General features: G+C 41.7%; 1 protein-coding gene across 1 annotated transcript in view; it reads right to left on the bottom strand.

Moving 5' to 3' along the window:
- The window catches only part of WIPF1 (WAS/WASL interacting protein family member 1), a 98,850-nt gene extending 90,826 nt beyond the window's left edge, over window positions 1–8,024 (bottom strand). The window contains exon 1 of the mRNA XM_006151117.3: window positions 7,959–8,024. The gene's annotated coding sequence lies outside the window, so the exon portion shown is untranslated. The remainder of the gene's footprint in view (window positions 1–7,958) is intronic.
- Window positions 8,025–17,408: the final 9,384 nt, after the last annotated feature.

Below are 17,408 nucleotides of genomic sequence, written 5' to 3'. Positions count from 1 at the left end.
ATGGGAGTCCAGCAACATAACCATTATGCCATTGCTGGTCCCCCTGTTACATCTTTTAATAATGCTTGTGATATTGAAGAGGAGCAATAAGGAGTAGGACAGACACTGAGGAGGGGCTGCTGTTGGCCCAGGAAAGAGCCATAAGAGTGGCATTCTCAGGGACTAGGGGAGTGGGAGTTAGAAGAACCCCCTAAGAACCCCCATCATGACTGTCATCACACAGAGTCTAAAGCCTCCCTTTTATCTGGGCACTGGAGGGCACAGACTCTTTAATCACACTCTTCATTGTTGACCCAGATTAAAAATTCACAAGAAGCTGCTGGAACCCCCAAATTTACAAACAATGTTTTACTTTTGTTCCAGTGACCATGTCCCTTGTGCAGAATATGCTTTTTATTTACGAATTATTTATTTAATTTTATTTATTAGTAGTATTATTTTTAATTTGCTATATGGTACATGCCCTCACCAGAGAGAGACAGACAGAGAAAGAGAGAGAAAGAGAGAGAGAGGGAAAGTGAGGAAGCAAGCTGCCAGGTCTGCGACTCGAACCGTGGTTGTTCAGCACCTTAACTGCTATGCCACTTACTTGCTGACCCAGAAAATGCTTTTCTAAGATAATGGTACCTAGGAAGCTGACCCAGCATTCAGAAGGTCATCCAGGGATCCTGGAATCAAGGCCAAGGATGACTAACCATTTTGAGGACTACTTAATCCAGGTCGTAATCATTCTTGATAGTCATCATTATTTCCCAACCCATATTCATGTCCATAAGACTCTGGGTCTCTTTTCCTGGTCAATTCTGAACAATACTCTAAAAGTTTCCTCTTTAGGTTGTCCTCTTCTTTGCTCCATGAAGATTCATTCATCACATAAAAACTTTCTGCAGGAAGGGTGGACTTGCTTTTTTACCTATAAAATTTCAACCATATTACTGTTGTTTTCTAAGAATTAAGTGCAGGTCATTTTGTTGGATTTGGGGAATTCTCTAAATTGTCAAACTCTTGGTTTACCTTCATCAGGCATGGGAACTGTTTTTGTAGATCCCCAGGGGCACCTATATTCCAAGTCCCTCAGATCCCTCAACAATGTTCTCTTATGTGACGACCAGTGCTGAAGTCAGAGGCCCCGTCTACACCTGCAATCCTTGATGAGCTATTTTGACCACAGACATATCACCTAACCTTTCTGGGCCTTTGTTCCCCAAACTAAAATTGAGCAGACTGAATTCTGTGAGATCCTTTCTATTTCTAAAAAAAAAAAAAAAAAAACTAAGGCTCTATTTTCTATCCCTTCAAGTTTTAAATAATGACAACAACATCTGAAAGTCTCTTTCCTAAGCTTTTCCCAAGGCCAGATGTTCCTGGCAGCAAAATAGAGGAAAAAAATTGTTTTTGAATAACCTAACATTTTTGTCTTTTAGAACAAATTATCCTCTGGCCTTTTCAATTCTCTTTCCCCTACCACTACCTCCTATGAATCCTTAAAAGGAGTCTTTAAATAGTAAATTCCTTCTCCTTTCTAATTCATCAGAATCTATGTTATAATAACATGATTATTTTTTCCAAATTATTTTTCCTCTATAAGGCCTTTTAAACATTTTTATTCTGGCTACTGCTAATCAGCCTTGAGTTGTCTGTTTTGCAGGGAATGTTATGTTAAATGTTCTGGAAAGAGAAATAAAAGCTTAAAGACAGGGGCAGTGGAGGAAGTCTGCAGTCCATGCAGGCAAGTTCTGGCCTGGGTTTTCAGAAGGGCATGAAATGGCAGAGGTGAAAGTTGGGAGCTGAGAGAAGAGGAAGAGCAGTGGGAAGAAGGGGAAGAGCAAAGACACACAGTGTGTGCTTAGAACGAGGTTTAAGGGAAAGCTCTGGTGGAGTTCATCAGAAATGGTCACTTAGCTAGCTGATTTCTCAAACTGGGACTTTCCTAAGAAATCGCGCTGCAGAGAGAAGCTGCAGGGGCAACACCAATTCTCTCCTGTAACAGCTCCCCCTGCACAGCCTTCTGCATAGCAGGCTGGTGAGGTATTGAGCAGGCACTCTAAGGGGCCCACACCAAGCTTTCAGGAGTCAAGATCATTCCACCGGTCTTTAAAGGAAGAGAAATCTTCCCACTGACAGCCTGGAAATCAAAGAAGATACTTCAAGTCACCACCATTCAATATGTCAATGATTCACTGAGCGAATGGCTGGTCACTAGCAAACCCTCCAAGTGAATCTATGTGTATAATGTGTATTTAACCTTTTAGTCTGAGGTTAGCAGTATATTCCAAATAACTGTAGGCTCCAAGATATCATCTAATGACTTTTTTTTTGGTAGAGGTTTTTTGTTTGTTTTGTTTGTTTGTTTGTTTTGGCCTTAGGGTACATGTGCTTGCTTGCAGGTGTGAGGGGGGAAGAGGGAAAGTGAGAAATCACCCTACAGGAGGGGTGGCCATCCCACAATCCCTTCTTCTCCATTCTCCTCCCAGAATCTTCTAAATGCATGCATATGTGTCCAGCATGATTTTCAAGCCACCAGGTCCAGGACTAGAACCATGGTCAATCACGTGGGAGTCCAGTGATGTAACCATTATGCCATCTGCTGGCTCTCATCTGAGTGATGTAACCGTTATGCCATCTGCTGGCTCTCATATGATAGATTTTTTAAAAGAATTATTTTTCCAAGTTGACCAGAGAGAGACAGAGAGAGAGAGGGAAAGTGAGAAAGGAAGCCACCAGATTTGGGACTTGAACCATGGTTGGCCATGTGGGAGTCCAGCGGCTTTAACCACCACGCTACCTGGAAGCCCACATCTAATAACTTTTAACTGACGAAACATATGCCCTAAAGAGGGGCCCCCAACCTCCAGACCGTGGACCATGTTAGGATTGGTTCCTGTTAGGAACCAGGCCATATAGCAGAGGTAAGCAGCAGGCAATAAGCGAAGCTTCATTTGTATTTACATGTGCTTCCCATGGTTCACATTACTGCCCGAGCTCTGCCCCTGACAGGTAAGTAGCAGCATTAGATTCTCATAGGAGTCTGAACCCTATGGTGAGCTGTGCATGTGAACCATCTAGGGTGTGTGTGCCTTATCAGAACCTAATACTTGATGATCTGAGGTGGAGCTGAGGTGGTGATGCTAGTGCTGGCAAAAGGCTGCTAATACTGCACTATGGTGGGTTGCAGAATTATTTCATCATATGTTACAATGTAATAAAAATAGCAACAAAGCATACAATAAATGTAATGTGCTTGAATAGTCTCCAAACCACCCCCTGCCTCTGGTTCGTCACACAACCAGTCCCTGGTATTGAAAAGGTTGAAGGTCACTGCCCTAAAGGTTTCCTCCTATTATAATATATATATATATATACACACACATACACAAATATATATACACACAATCATACCCCCCACATATACATTCATATATACATACACATACATGTATATGTGTAGATGCATGTGGATGCAAACACATGTGCTACTGTAAGAAAAGAATATTTTAAAGCTACACTAGGACTATAAACCAATACACTTAGTTAAATTAAAGTTTTGCAAATTAAAATCTAGACACAAACACAAGTCAAAAGGAAACCTAATTCATACCAGAAAAATATCAAAAACAGACATTCTGGTAAATCTCTAACTTGTTAGTCTCAAAGAAGTAACTTCGTTAACCTTGAGACACTACAAGATCAGCGCTATGTGAATACTTCCTGGGGGGTCTGGCGTAGGAGTCACGTAAGCTAGAATAGGTAGGTGCCGCTTAGCTTCTGTCCTTCGCACCATGACAAGGATTACGGATTCACCTTTTTCCAGTTTATCCTTTTCCAGGAAAAACTTTCGATGCCCCTTTCATAAACAAATACAACTGTTCTTGGCATTTCCATAAATGAATGCAACTGTTCTTAGAAGTTTCACAAAAAATACAACTGTTCTTGGCATTTCCATAAATGAAGAAACGAATGCAACTGTTCTTAGCAGTTTCACAAAAGCAAACAAACAAAAAACAAATGCAACTGATCTTGTCATTTCCTAAAGTTTTGTGGGGAGGAAGGTAGGGGGAGAAAAATGGGCTCTTTTTTAAAAATAAAATTGCACTGGTTTTCTGACAAATGAGGATATGGAAGAAAAACGAAATGGCAGAGTGAAAAGTCAAACCAGGCAATCCCTCCCCTGGGAATGTCCCAGGGTATACACAAGTACTCATGATACTGTAGTTAAGACAGCACTCCAGCAGAATTGCCACATGGCACCACGCCAGGCTGTGCATGATGTCTTCCCTACCGTTTTCTCCAGATTTACTCAGCCAACTCAAAATGATGACCAAGGAGAACCCCTTGTAAAGACTACACTCACTGGATTTTAGGAATGGGTCGCATACATCACCCTTTTATCCCTGTGAAACACAGGTCACCCAAGCGTCTGTGCCCACTGACTCGCAGTACTACTCTTGCCTTACCTGGGATTCTGCAGAGAAGAGGCTAGCCTATATGTCCAGGACTGGGGAAGAAAGACTTGTGGTCAACCCCACCCTCTTCTTTTTAGAGAATTTAGCGATGTGTCCACACTGTCCCTCCTCATGAAATTCTCCATTTTCTGTCCAGATTAAAGGTGACCATTCATTTCTTTCTACTGTTGGCCTTCAAACTATACTCAGTGTTCACCTTGGCAGTGATTCCTGTCTAAAAGTTACCCATGAGATTGATACAGTTGGCTCTTGGACAATACAAGGAGTTCGAGGTGACAACCCATCCCAGCACAGTTAAAAATCTGCATATCACCTTTCAAAAAAATTTGTTCTTCTATGAGCGAGAGAGATGGAGAGACAGCACTTTCAACAGATGCTGACACCAGGATCTACCCCAGCTTCAGCCGTTCCCAAACACACACATGCCCAGCATACTCAGTGAGGTCTCTGACATAGACTCAGAACCTTCCCAAGTGGGTCAGCCTTGCAAAGTGCTGTGTTTTACCACTGCACTGCCAACTGGCTCCTATGTACAACTTCTGACTCCCCCAAAACTTAACTACTAATAGCCACTCTTGACTAAAAGCTATGCTAGTAATATGAACAGTCAGTACATATTTTTATGTTTATGTGTTATACACTGTATTCTTACAGTAAAGTAAGCTGGGGAAAAGGAAATGTTATATGAAAATCCAAAGGAAGAGCAGATTAATTTATAGCATTTATTGAAAAGACTCTTTGTAGAAGTAGACCTGTTCATTCAAACCCATGTTGTTCAAAGACCACCCATACTTTGGTGCCCTTCACCACCCAACCTTCTGCCTTTCTACATCCTCCTTTCCTTCCCGCCCTTCCCTCTCTCCCTTCCTTCCTTCCTTCCTTCCTTCCTCCCTCCCTCCCTCCCTCCCTTCCTTCTTCCCGTCCTCCTTCCCTTCCTTTTTTTTTCTTTCCAGAACCAATTCCAGGTCTGTGAATCAAAGTTGTTGCATAACTTTATAAATCTTTTGTTGCTTTTCAAATACAAAGGAGAACAGCAAACGCTGCAGAGAAAGCTGAGAAATGGTTAGGAAGAGAATAGATGCCCCTAGAAGAAAAGGAACCAGCTAGGCCACCAGGTAGCATGGTGCTTAAGGCACTGGACTCCCGCATGGCCAACCATGGTTTGAGCCCTGGACCCAGTGGCTTGAAAATCACACTGGGCATGTGTGTGTGACTGTCCAAAATCCCAGGAGGGGGAGAAATGGAGGAGAAGGGATTGTGACATGGACATCCACCCAAGGGATGATTTCTCACTTTTCCTCTATCTGTTTCCTCTTTCTCTATCTGGTGAGCACATGTGTCCTATAGCAAAAACCTTAAAATAATAATAATAATAATAATAATAATAATAATAATAATAATAATAATAAAAGAAGGAAACAGCCTTTGGAAAGTCACATTTGCAAAAAAAGAAATCAAGTCCATCTGGAAATTATTTAAACAAAATAAGAAGTCCCTTTCTACTATGAGCAACAGACTTACAGAATACAGAACTCCCTGAACAGCAAAGCTTTATGAGCTATTACAAAAGCAAAACAAAACCGAAAGAAGAGCTCCTTTGAGGGGTGCCCAGCCACGGCTAAGTTGTATGCCTCTTCCTGGTGCTGAACGGAAGCGCCATGAACAAGAGACCTTCCTACGACAGATCCCGTCTGTGTGTCCTCCAGCCATTCACGCAAAGGGCTCCAACCACCAAGAAAGTCCAGTCTCCCCTCCTCTGCATGATGAACACGCAGCTGCCTGTAAGAGCTAGTGCAGGGTTTCTGAAACCTCTAGGGCTGAGGTCCCCAGCTGAGAATCTTCCATTCTTTTGTCAGCTTCCTCTCCTTTTCTTGCACAACAGGATAGTAAAAAATAAAAAGTTGCAGTCTAAGGACATAATCAACAATGATTTTTCTCTTTCATCACTGTTCTGGTTATTTTGCATTACTGGGATATAAACAACACGTGAGCCCACAAACCTTTCATCCCTTGTTATTTTACGGTATAGAAATATTTGAGAACACCCATGGCTGGGAAAAAGAGATCGAACAGGAAGCTCCTAATCCTGATCTCCTCCCCTTCGCCTCCCCAAATCAAGAAGCAATCTAGTATGTTTTCCAAAATATCCAGAAAAAGCTCGGTGACTTTTCTGGCTAACCTGTTCTAGTGCTTCACAACAGTTCAAGAATGTAGTTAACTTCCTTCTCCTCACTCATATTTGAGATAGTTTCCTTTGTCATACATAGATCTGAAAGCAGCAGGTCATTGTGTAAGGGCCTTGTATTGACTTGGCGTTCTTTACTAACTGTCCCTCATCAGCTATCGGCTGAACAATCTTAGCCCCTTTATTTAGATGTTTCTAGGCTATTTTTTCTTTTTCTTTATTAACTTTTTTTTTTCCACATGGCACATGTGGTCTGTAGAAAGAGACACAGAAAGAAGAAAGTGAGAAATCACCCCTACTCTCGTGGAGGTGCAATGGCCATGCCAGTTTCTTCTCCTCCATTCTCCTCCTGGGATTTGGGGCACATATGCACATGTTTTTCAGGCCTCTGGGTCCAAGACTCAAACAGCGGAGTTGGCTATGTGGGATCCAGCCACCTTAACCTTCATGCTACCAGCTGGCCCAGGGCTCTTATTTTCTAACTGATTAGCCATCTTTCTGAGGTTCTTTAGACTCTTCAAATCTTTCTTTCAAGACTGAGGACCCGAAGCTCTGGTAACAGTCAGACCTCATGGCCTCTCAGGACCTGCTTGTGTGTAACTCCAGGCTGTGCTTCTTACACTCTCCTTAAACAGGCAAAGGACTCACTTCCTCATCTCATTTTCAACCTGCCCTCTCCCTCTCTACTCCCTTTTCATGTTAGTAAGACAAGGACGAGGGAGAGGGGAAAGAAAGAAAGCTGAAAAAATTAAAAAGGAAAGGAAACACACGTATTTATAAAGCTGTGAAATATTATTTAAACATGAAATACAAGCCAAAAGATTAGTTTTATGAAATAGAAAAGACATAAAAAACAACTGCATACAGCCTTGTGGCATGTCTGTATCCACAGTGCTTCTGTGTTGTTGAATGTCCTTTCAAAGCCCCACTTATGTCTCCAAACACAAGTTGATCTGCCCATTTCAGATTTATGCTAATAGGTAAAAAGGAGAAGAGGCTTAGCTGAATTCCATGAAATAAGTTATAAACATCTGAAGGTTTTGTTTTTTTAAAGGCAAAGCAGTCCTAAATAGGGAAGCAAGAGATTCTGAGAACTGCATTTTCACCATAATGTCTCAACGTTTGTTCCTCTAACAGCGTGCGGCTTGCAGCTAGGCACCGCTCTTACGGTCAGTCTCAGTAGATCAGTCCAGTCGGTGCCAGAGCCTGCTCTTCACAGTAGAGAAACAAAGGCAGCTCAAGGAAAGAGAATGGGTTAGGCATTTGAAAGAGGCTATGAAGCCTTTTCAGAAGGAAAAGAAAGCACTAACCTGTGTTGTGCTAATCCGCGGAGCACGACCAAGCTCTCCAGTTCCCCTGCTATCTTCTAGCCAGTTTCCTGTAAGTGGTGCATGTGACATTGTACTTCCTCACTGCACCTTCGACTCCCTCTCCAACCGGTCAGAGGCATGTGATAAGATCAGCTTGTGGTTTGCTTCACATGAGGCTAACCCTGTGTCTACAAAAATGCTTGTGGTCCCCCAACTTGCTCTGGGAGTTCCTGGGGCACAGGTGGAGAGGAGATAAACCAGTGTGAGGTGGGGTGGGTTGTAATGTCTAGACTCCTGGGAGGCAGAGAACCTCAAGGAAAGGCAGAGGGCTGAGCTAGTGTAGCCCAACCCGGGGATGAGCTGAGAAGGTGCAGAGGTTCACAGTGGAGGGTGGGGCGTGGGTGCTCTCCTGCCATCAAGACAGTTCTCAGGACTGCTAAGGGCCCTGGGTAGTCCTGCTCCCAGGATGTCCCATGCTCTTCCCGAGAGAACACCACCATCGAAGCCACACACTCGTGTCTCCGAGCCTACAGCCACCACAGACACTCACCCTGAATTTCCTGGGACGTCTCAAGTTCACATGCAGTCCCTTTAGTCATGCTGTCGAACAATGTGCCTTAATTCTCCACTCAGGAAACAGTCACTGCATTCCCAGCCTCCCAGGGCTAAAGAACTGGCAGATGTTCCCCCACAACCAGCCTCCAAAATATGCCAAAAAAAATCTGTTTTCCCTGAAAGGCAGTCATGGCCTTCCTGTGGGAAGGTGGTGGGTTCCTGGCAGCATGAGGGCCCTGGCCATGGAGCGCTCTGATGCTGGGAGGAGCAGCAGGTAAACTGCCCAGAAGTGCCCTGACTGCCCTGGACAGGAAGGAGCTGGAAGAGACCTGGGGCAGGGACCAAAGAAGCCATGGCCGCCACTTCCAGCATTCCTGTTCCTGGAGCTTGTTCCTCTGCTCTTTCCAATTTCCACTGGCTCCTAGGAGGTTCCGAACACTGGGGAATTTGTGGATGTGGAAAGTGGTGGATGAGACTAAAACAATGTTCAGGGCCAAGAGGAATATCCTGCAATATGTACAATTTGACTCAGTGCAGAAACCCCCAAGTTGTAGCTATTAGGTTATCTTGGCATAATTCTTTCTTTCTTTTTTTTTTTTTTTTTTGAGAGGTTTTCGCTATAGGGCGCGTGTGCTCACCAGACAGACAGAGACATAGAGACAGAAAGCGAGAAATCACCCCCCAGAGGGGATGGTCACACCACAATCCCTTCTCCCCCATTCTCCTCTCGGGATCTTGGGCACGCACACACACACGCCCGGCGTGAGTCTTAAGCCACCGGGTCTGGGACGAGAACCGCGGTCGACTATGTGGGAGTCCAGCGACATAGCCATTACGCTAACTGCTGGTTCCCCTGGCATAATTATTTCTTAAGAAAATGCTTCTAAAAGTCGTTTTTGTTTTTTTGTTTTTTTCATAAGGTAACTGTAGGCAAGCTCCAAGTCTTAAAAAGATCTCCCCAAAAAAGTTTTCCATGTGAAAACACTGAGTAAGGAATGAGTTCTGAGAAAACTTGTGGATGACCGTAAAACTGAGGTCTTACCACAGGATTGCATTCTGGCTTTGAAAACATATAACTGTTGTACCATTTTGACATTGATGGCTGGCTTTCTGAATGAACTGCACATTTAGATTAGCCAGCTGTCAGGATGGCTACTCAAGCATCTAGACACTGCCTGAGCTTTAAAGAGGGGATGATGGTAACACGGCTATCTTAGAGTCAGAAACTGCAAAGAACTTTGGAAAAACAAAATACTACATAGATGAGAAATAATAATGACTCAATTTCAATGTATTTAGAAGTGTTACTTTCTGAAGTAAGCTGCCAGTTGCATTTTTCAACTAAGCAGTTACATACAGTCTGCTTAAGCTGTGTTCTGTGTGGAATTTTTAAAGATCTCAAAAAAAATGCTTCATAATTTTCCCTTAAAAATCCCTAAACACTGGGACCAGCAGTTAACGTAATGGCTATGTCGCTGGACTCCCATGTAGTCAACCGCGGTTTGTGTCCCAGACCTGGTGGCTTAAAACTCATGCCGGGCGCATGTGTGTGTGTGCCCAAGATCCCGAGAGGAGAACAGAGAAGGGATTGCGTGGTGTCCATCCCCCCAGGGGGTGATTTCTCGCTTTCTGTCTCTCTGTCTCTCTCTGTCTGTCTGGCAAGCACACGCGCCCTATAGCAAAACAAAAACAAAAAACAAAAAAACCTCACCAAAAAAAAAAAATCCCTAAACACACTCTCTCTCTCTCTCTATATATATATATATATACCCCTAAACTGACTTTCTGTACACTCCCCTCCCATCCCCACCCCCCCATTTAAACACTTTAAAATTTTAACGCACTTGGGACCCGCAGATGGCGTAAAGGTTACATCACTGGACTCCCACATAGTCCACCGTGATTTGAGTCCTGGATCTGGCCACTTAAAACTCATGCTGGGTGCATGTATGTGCATGCCCAAGATCCCGAGAGAAGAATGGAGGAAAAGGATTGTGGTGTGGCCATTCCCCTGGAGGGTGATTCTTTGCTTTCCGTATCTCTCTCTCTCTGCACACGCATACTATAGCATAAATCTTTCTCAAACAATAATAATAATAACAAACTTTATTTTTCAGAACAGTTGTAGATTTATACAGAAATTGAGAAGATTGCAGTACAGAGTTCCCATGTGTCCTACACACAGTCTCCTCTTTATGTAACATCTTATTTAGTATGATGCACACATTAACAATTAACAAATCTTTTTTTTTTTTTTTTGCCAAGGAGCATGTGTACTTGCCAGAGAGAGAGGGAGAGGAAATGGTCACATCTCAATCCTTTCTCCTCCATTTCTCCTTTCAAGGCATGGGGTCTAGGACTTGAACTATGTGGTCAGACATGTGAGATCCAGCTTCCATAACCACCAGGCCATGGGCCAGTCCCAAACCAACATAGATAGAGATTGCTACAGGGGGCATGTGCATGCCAGAGAGAGAAAGAAAAAGTAAGTAATCGCCACACAGAAGGGATGGCCACACTGAAATCCCTTCTCCTACATTCTCCTTGAGGAATTTTGGGCATGCATGCACATGTGCCTGACATGATTTTTAAGCCATCAGGCCCAGGACTCAAACTGAGCAGTCGGTCATGTGAGATACATCTGCTTTAACCTCAACACCACTTCCTGGCCCCAAACCAATATTTTTCAGTTTTCTTTTTTCAGCTCCATCCTTCTCCAATTTTTAAAATTTTTATAAAGTGCACTTGTGCAAAAGAGAAAGAGAGAGGGAGGGAGGACCATCCTTGGGAGGGTCTCATGCCCTGAGACCGCTTTCTCCCAGCCCCCGGCTCCTCGGGATCTTGTGCAAGAGCACGTGCAGCATATGGCAAACCAGCATCAACACAGTATTACTAACTGAAGTTCATGCTTCATTCGGATTTCCTCAGTTTTTACCTAATGTAGATCGGCCATTCCAGGAACCCATCCAGGACGTCAGCCGTGATAGGTTCCCAGACTTCCCTTGCTTTTGATGACCATGACAGTTGTTTGAGCAACGAGGCAGGTATTTGCAGAATGGGCCCCAGATGGGATTTGTCTGATGTTTCTCTCATGGTAAGACGGGGGTGATGGGTTATCTGGAGGAGGACCAAACAGGTGCAATGCTATTTTAATCACATCGCGTCGAGTCTACACGTCATCAACATGTCGGCCTTGGTCACCTGGCCGAGGTAGTGTTAGATTTCTCCACTCACACTGCTGTCCCCTCCTTCCCTCCTTTCCACGCTATTTTCTGCAAGGGAGTCCTTGAGGGTCAGTGACCTATTGAAATGATTCGGAATCCTTCCGTATGGTACATCTGTTTCTTCTCTCCATTTGATAATGTATTTTGTCATTTACTGGGTCGTTGGAAAAGTCATGCTCTATTTTTCTGTTTTCCTATGCAAAAATGCGTCATGACTTTTTCACCGATGACTCAATATTTCTGTCAGTACAGCCTCGTGGATATTTGTGTTATGCTCTGGGTTATAATTCAACAGTGTATATTTTGTCACTCAGATTGTTCAAGCGTTCGCCACTGGCACTCTTTCAGCTGGCTCTCGTGCCCCTTTGACATAACTCGTCAGTGTTCTGTGGCTGCTGTTTTTGAACGCTTCCTTATTTCCCCGCACTATGGGAGGCTCCAGGTTCACCATGCATAGTGCCTCCCCAGTTGTCCAAGACGGCTGCCGTTGTTTTAAGAAATTAGAAAAAATAAATTTATGGACCTCAGAAAAGTTTGGTCTTCAATCTTGATTAGTGTAGCCCAGGTATTTTAATAAAAATCTTATAAAATCTGCTTTTAGGTTCAGGAGAGCTATGCACTAAACTCCATCTTCTAGACTCCTGAAATATTCAGACAAGAAGCCATCTTAAAGCTGAGGTGTGTCCTGGCCTGTTCAAGGAAGCTATGTGCTAAACTTCATCTTCTAGACTCCCAAAATACTCAGACAAGTGGAAGAGAGATTTTGTCACAGAATGACCAGGAACCACTGCAGAGGCACAAGAAATATGAGAAATCAGGAAAATATCTCTCCCCTAAGGGAAAAAAACAATCCCTCGTCATCCACAGACAGTACGGAAGAACTCATGGAAATGTCTGATAGAGAATTCAGAATATTTGTAGTGACAAAACTAAACGAGATGCAAGAGCTGAGAGATAGTGAATTCCAGAAGATGCAGGAGAAAGAGACAATGAGTTTCAGGAGGTGTTGAAGTTCTTCCATGATCTGAAAGAGGAAATACACACCATAAAAAAGAATCAAATAGAGCTACTAGAGATGAAGGCTGTCATTCAGGAAATCAAAACCTCCCTCGAACATACTAAAAGCAGAAAATTGAATTTCAGATGTGGAAGGCAAAAACCTCTGATCTAGAAAAAACAACCAAAAGAAACTGGGAAAATAACCCAAAATAATAAGAATACTATACGAGAAATACTAGACAGCATTAAGTGCCCAAACATCCAGATAATCGGTATCCCAGAAGGTAAGGAAACTGATAGGGGCATTGATAATCTATTCCATGAAATCTTGAAAGAAAGCTTTCCAAATCTAGAGAGGCATTCAAATATTTAGACCCAAGAAATACAAAGGACCCCTAATAGAATCAATCCAAGATGATCTTCTCCAAGGCACATCATGGCCAGACTGGCCCAATCTACAAAGACAAAGACAAGATACTAACATTGGCAAGAGAGAAACTTCAGGTTATTCATTAAGGTTATCCCATCAGGTTAACCTCTGACCTCTCATCAGAAATAATGCCAGCAAGGAAAGAATGGAAAAATATACACAAAGTGTTAAGTGAAGGACAGTTTCAACCAAGAATACTATACCCGGTAAGATTACCTCTCAAGTGGAAAGAAAGGATAAAATAATTCTAAGATAAACAGGACCTGAAAGAATTTACCAATAGCAGACCCACTCTTCAAGAAGTTCTAAAAGGAGTGCTCTACCAGGAAAACGAAAGACACATACAGAAATAAGAGAATAAAAGGCAACCAAGAAAATGACCAATTTAATGCTAGAGACAAGAAATATCAGTAACAACACTGAATGTTACCTTCCAGGATTTAAAAGGAAAAATTGGACCATAGCAACACTGCATATTCAATAGAAGAGAGTTTGAACATAAGACTGAACTGGCAAAATAGAATTTTATGGCTTTTGAGTAAAACATTACTGATTTTTTTTACTATGCTTTGTTTTTCCAATTTAAGCATTTTACTTTCTTTTGAGTTGTTGATAGGTTCAGCAATTTGTTAAAATATTGTTCTTATTTGTTTATTTAAATGGAAACATAAACTTTTCTTCCTCCCTGACCCCTTTGGAATTGGAAAATATTGGGGAATATTCTTATTTTGTAGCAGAAGGTTTATTTGCATAAGTTCAATAATGCTTTTTGCATTGAATCAAAAATTGGAAATATTCATTATTGGACAGGGCTTTGACTGGAATGTCCTATCTGAAGATCAATCAGGAAACTATGGAACTAAGGTGGATCTCATGGAGCCAACAGGAGCTCTTAGAAAGATGGCCTGGCACCATAAATAGTTCTGCCTGGCAGGGTGGATTAGAGAAGAGACATGAAAAAATTTATAACATGAAATAACCTGGATTTTTCCAGTATTGTAACCAGTAGAGATTGCAAAAGAGCAACCACACCAGATGATTATCTTGAGAAAGACTTTGAAGGAAGAAAAGAGACTGATCTTTGCTAGCAGATGGTATATCACAGAATACTTGGCAGGCAGGGCTGAGTTGAGAAGGTTTATGTGTGACTAGCGTGCTGGGCATTTGCTTTTCAACAATTTGAGTAGATGACATGTAAATATTTTCTCAAAAATATTTAAAACCATACTGTCTCTGTTGTTATAGTCACAAACAAAATTATAAAAAATTCTAAGAAATATTTTGAACATTATCTTTACAATTCAGTATTTTGAAATTTTGAAAGTTGTTTATTGACTGTCAAGAACTATGGAGTATGAGCTAAAATTTTTTGATATGTAAAGTAAATGTTTGTGGAAAAATGTAAAAAGAAATATAAGGGGAAAAAAAGCTGCTTTCATAAATTAGTCTTAGCCAGCCCAGCACTAAAACACCAAATGACAATAGAGTAAAATTCTGTATTTCCTTAATTGGTTTTTTTTAGACAGATTTTTGCTATAGGGTCCATGTGCTCACCAGAGAGAGACAGAAATAGAAAGCAAGAAATCACTTCCTGGGGGGATGGCCATGCCGCAATCCCTTCTCCTCCATTCTCCTCTTGGGATTTTGGGTGCACATGCACATGCGCCCGGCATGAGTTTTAAGCTGCCGGGTCCAGGACTCAAACCATGGTTACCTATATGGGAGTCCATCAACAGACCATCACACCATCTGCTGGTCCCTGCATTTCCTTAGTTTTAAGATGCATGTTTGTGTTGATAGTAGTTCTTTTCCTTTATGTTTTAACATTCCTAGAATTAAAGTGTGTGTTTAGTAATGTACCTGTTTTCTCCCCTCCTTACCTGTCATCAACATGATGTCTACCTTAGAGCTGATGGTGTCTTAGGAAAGGAGGAAAGAGAATACTCATCTAATTGCTGCTGGGACTACTGAACACCATTTACCTAAGTTCACTGATTTCCCCCTTCTCCCCCGCTCCCAACAAATATTTTGATTATAGTGGTTTGATGTTTATCATCTATAGACATTTAAAAAAAAAAAAAGATTGTTTACCTATTCCCGGACACATGCTATCTTTACCTCAAGTCACAAATTCTCATGAAGTCCTAAATACAAATGAAAAAGGGGAGAGGTGTCAAGTTCTTTTCTGCCTTGACAGTCTGACTCCTTCTCTGGTTATTACATCACTTTCCCAAGATCTCATGAATCCCTCACCATACCTGAGAGGCCTATTGATGCTCAAGAGTATAGAGTTTCAGCTGGGCAAATGAGAAGCCGCTGCAGTGACTGCTTAGAGTAGCCAGGACTGCAGAGACAAAACCAGTCATTCCCTTCTTGGTGGCCACGAGCTTCTCTCCAGCTGGGGCTCTCCACTGTTGCTTTGAGAGCATCATGCTTTACAGATGGTTTCTTTTTATGGACAGAAACGAATTCAACCATGCCCCATGACACAGTTCACAAGGGTCAGCCTTTCCATTGAGGTAGGCAAAACATGGCTACACTAATTGTCTCACTCCTGTGCGAAATGTACCAAGACACTGACTGTGCCCCATCATCTCACTGGCACCCAGAAGGGGTGCTGCAACCATTTAGCAAGCCCTTACTACATGCCAGACACTGAGCTAAGTGCTTTATACACATCCTTTCATTTCATTCTCTTATAATCCTGTGCGTTCAGTCTTGTGGTCTCCGCTTTACAGATCAAGCGACCAACCTTAGAGAGGTTAACTCCCCTATCCAGGCTTCCTTGATAAGCCTAAAGCCAACATGCAAACTCAGCTCTGTCAGAGACTCCTTGCCTAATTGCTACTCTGCTATAGACAGACTGGCCATCTATAACACATAGATGGACACTTTATTCAATACAGTCTTGCTCTCTATTTTCTGCACATGCTTTTCCCCTCAAGTCTAAACTGGATGGAAGGTAAGGACAGTATCCTTTATCCCCATTAACTCAGCTTTCCAGCCTCACTCCACCAGCTCTCCTGGGAACACTGCACTCTGGCCTTAGTGCCAATTCTGGCCTTTTTCATTCATTAATTCAGCTTTACCTTTCTCATCTCCCCTTCCCTACTTAATTTTTTTCTTTTATTAGCTTCTAAAGTTACAAGCTTATTTTATTTTCAGTCCTTTTAAATAAAAGCCTTAACTTTTAATGTATTTTTAATTCTATCCTATACATTTTAAAAGAATTATTAACTTTTATTTATTGTTATTATTGTTTTTAAATTTGCTATAAGGCACATGAGCATGCACGGGCATGTATGCCCCAGAGAGAGAGAGAGAAGGAAAGTGAGAAAGCAAGCCACCAGGTCAAAGACTCAAACCGAAGTTGCTTATGTGGGAGTCCAGCACCTTAATTACCACGTCACCTGCTGGCCCCTCTATCCCACAAATTTTGATGCACTGTATTCTCATTGTTAATTTTATTTATTTTTAAAAGAATTATTTATTTAATGTTTTTAATATCATTATTATTTTTTAATTCACCAAAGACAGAGGGAAAGTGAGAAAGCAAGCTGCCGGGTCTAAGACTCGAACTGGTCTACCATGTGGGAGTCCAGTGCCCCAACTACCACGGCATCTGTTGGCGCTCATTGCTCACTTTAAAATAGCCTATAATTTTAGTACTAATTCCTTTTGTGATCCAAGGATTATTTAGAAAGATTGTATTTTCATGTTCAAGTGCTTAGAGGGAGGTGGGGGTAGGAGCCAGCCTGTATTAATTTTTAATGCTACTATGTTGTTATATGTGGTCAATATATGTCTACTTTTTGATTAACTAAAAAGTTTCTTTGTGATTTATTATTAAATCAATGTTTGTAAATGCTCTATGGTTTTTAAAAATTGTGTGTTCTTCTTATTTGTTGGGTTAAGTCAATATCGATAATGTTATTCAAATCTTGTTTCTACTTGTTTTCTATGTGATTAAATTCCAAAACCACTTTGTTAAAGTCTCCTACTGTGATTATGGAAAACTTTATTTGTATTTTTAGAATTTTAATTAATGTTTTGTTTGTATGTGTGTGTGTATAAAACCATTTCTATGTTTGATTTGTCATTGTTTTCATCCTTTTTTTGTAATTTTGTGTACGTATGATTCTAGAATATATAGGATATAACTATACTATCTTTTTTTTCCTATCCAAAATGTGTTTATTGGGATGGTTTCCCCCTCATCTTGGTGCTTTTAGTGCTGCTTTC

The sequence above is a fragment of the Tupaia chinensis genome, unplaced genomic scaffold (assembly GCF_000334495.1).
Source record: "Tupaia chinensis unplaced genomic scaffold, TupChi_1.0 Scaffold000314_1, whole genome shotgun sequence".
In the NCBI taxonomy this organism is placed as follows: domain Eukaryota; kingdom Metazoa; phylum Chordata; class Mammalia; order Scandentia; family Tupaiidae; genus Tupaia; species Tupaia belangeri.
Note: the sequence above shows the minus strand (reverse complement) of the source record. Positions and strands in the feature narration are given on the sequence as shown.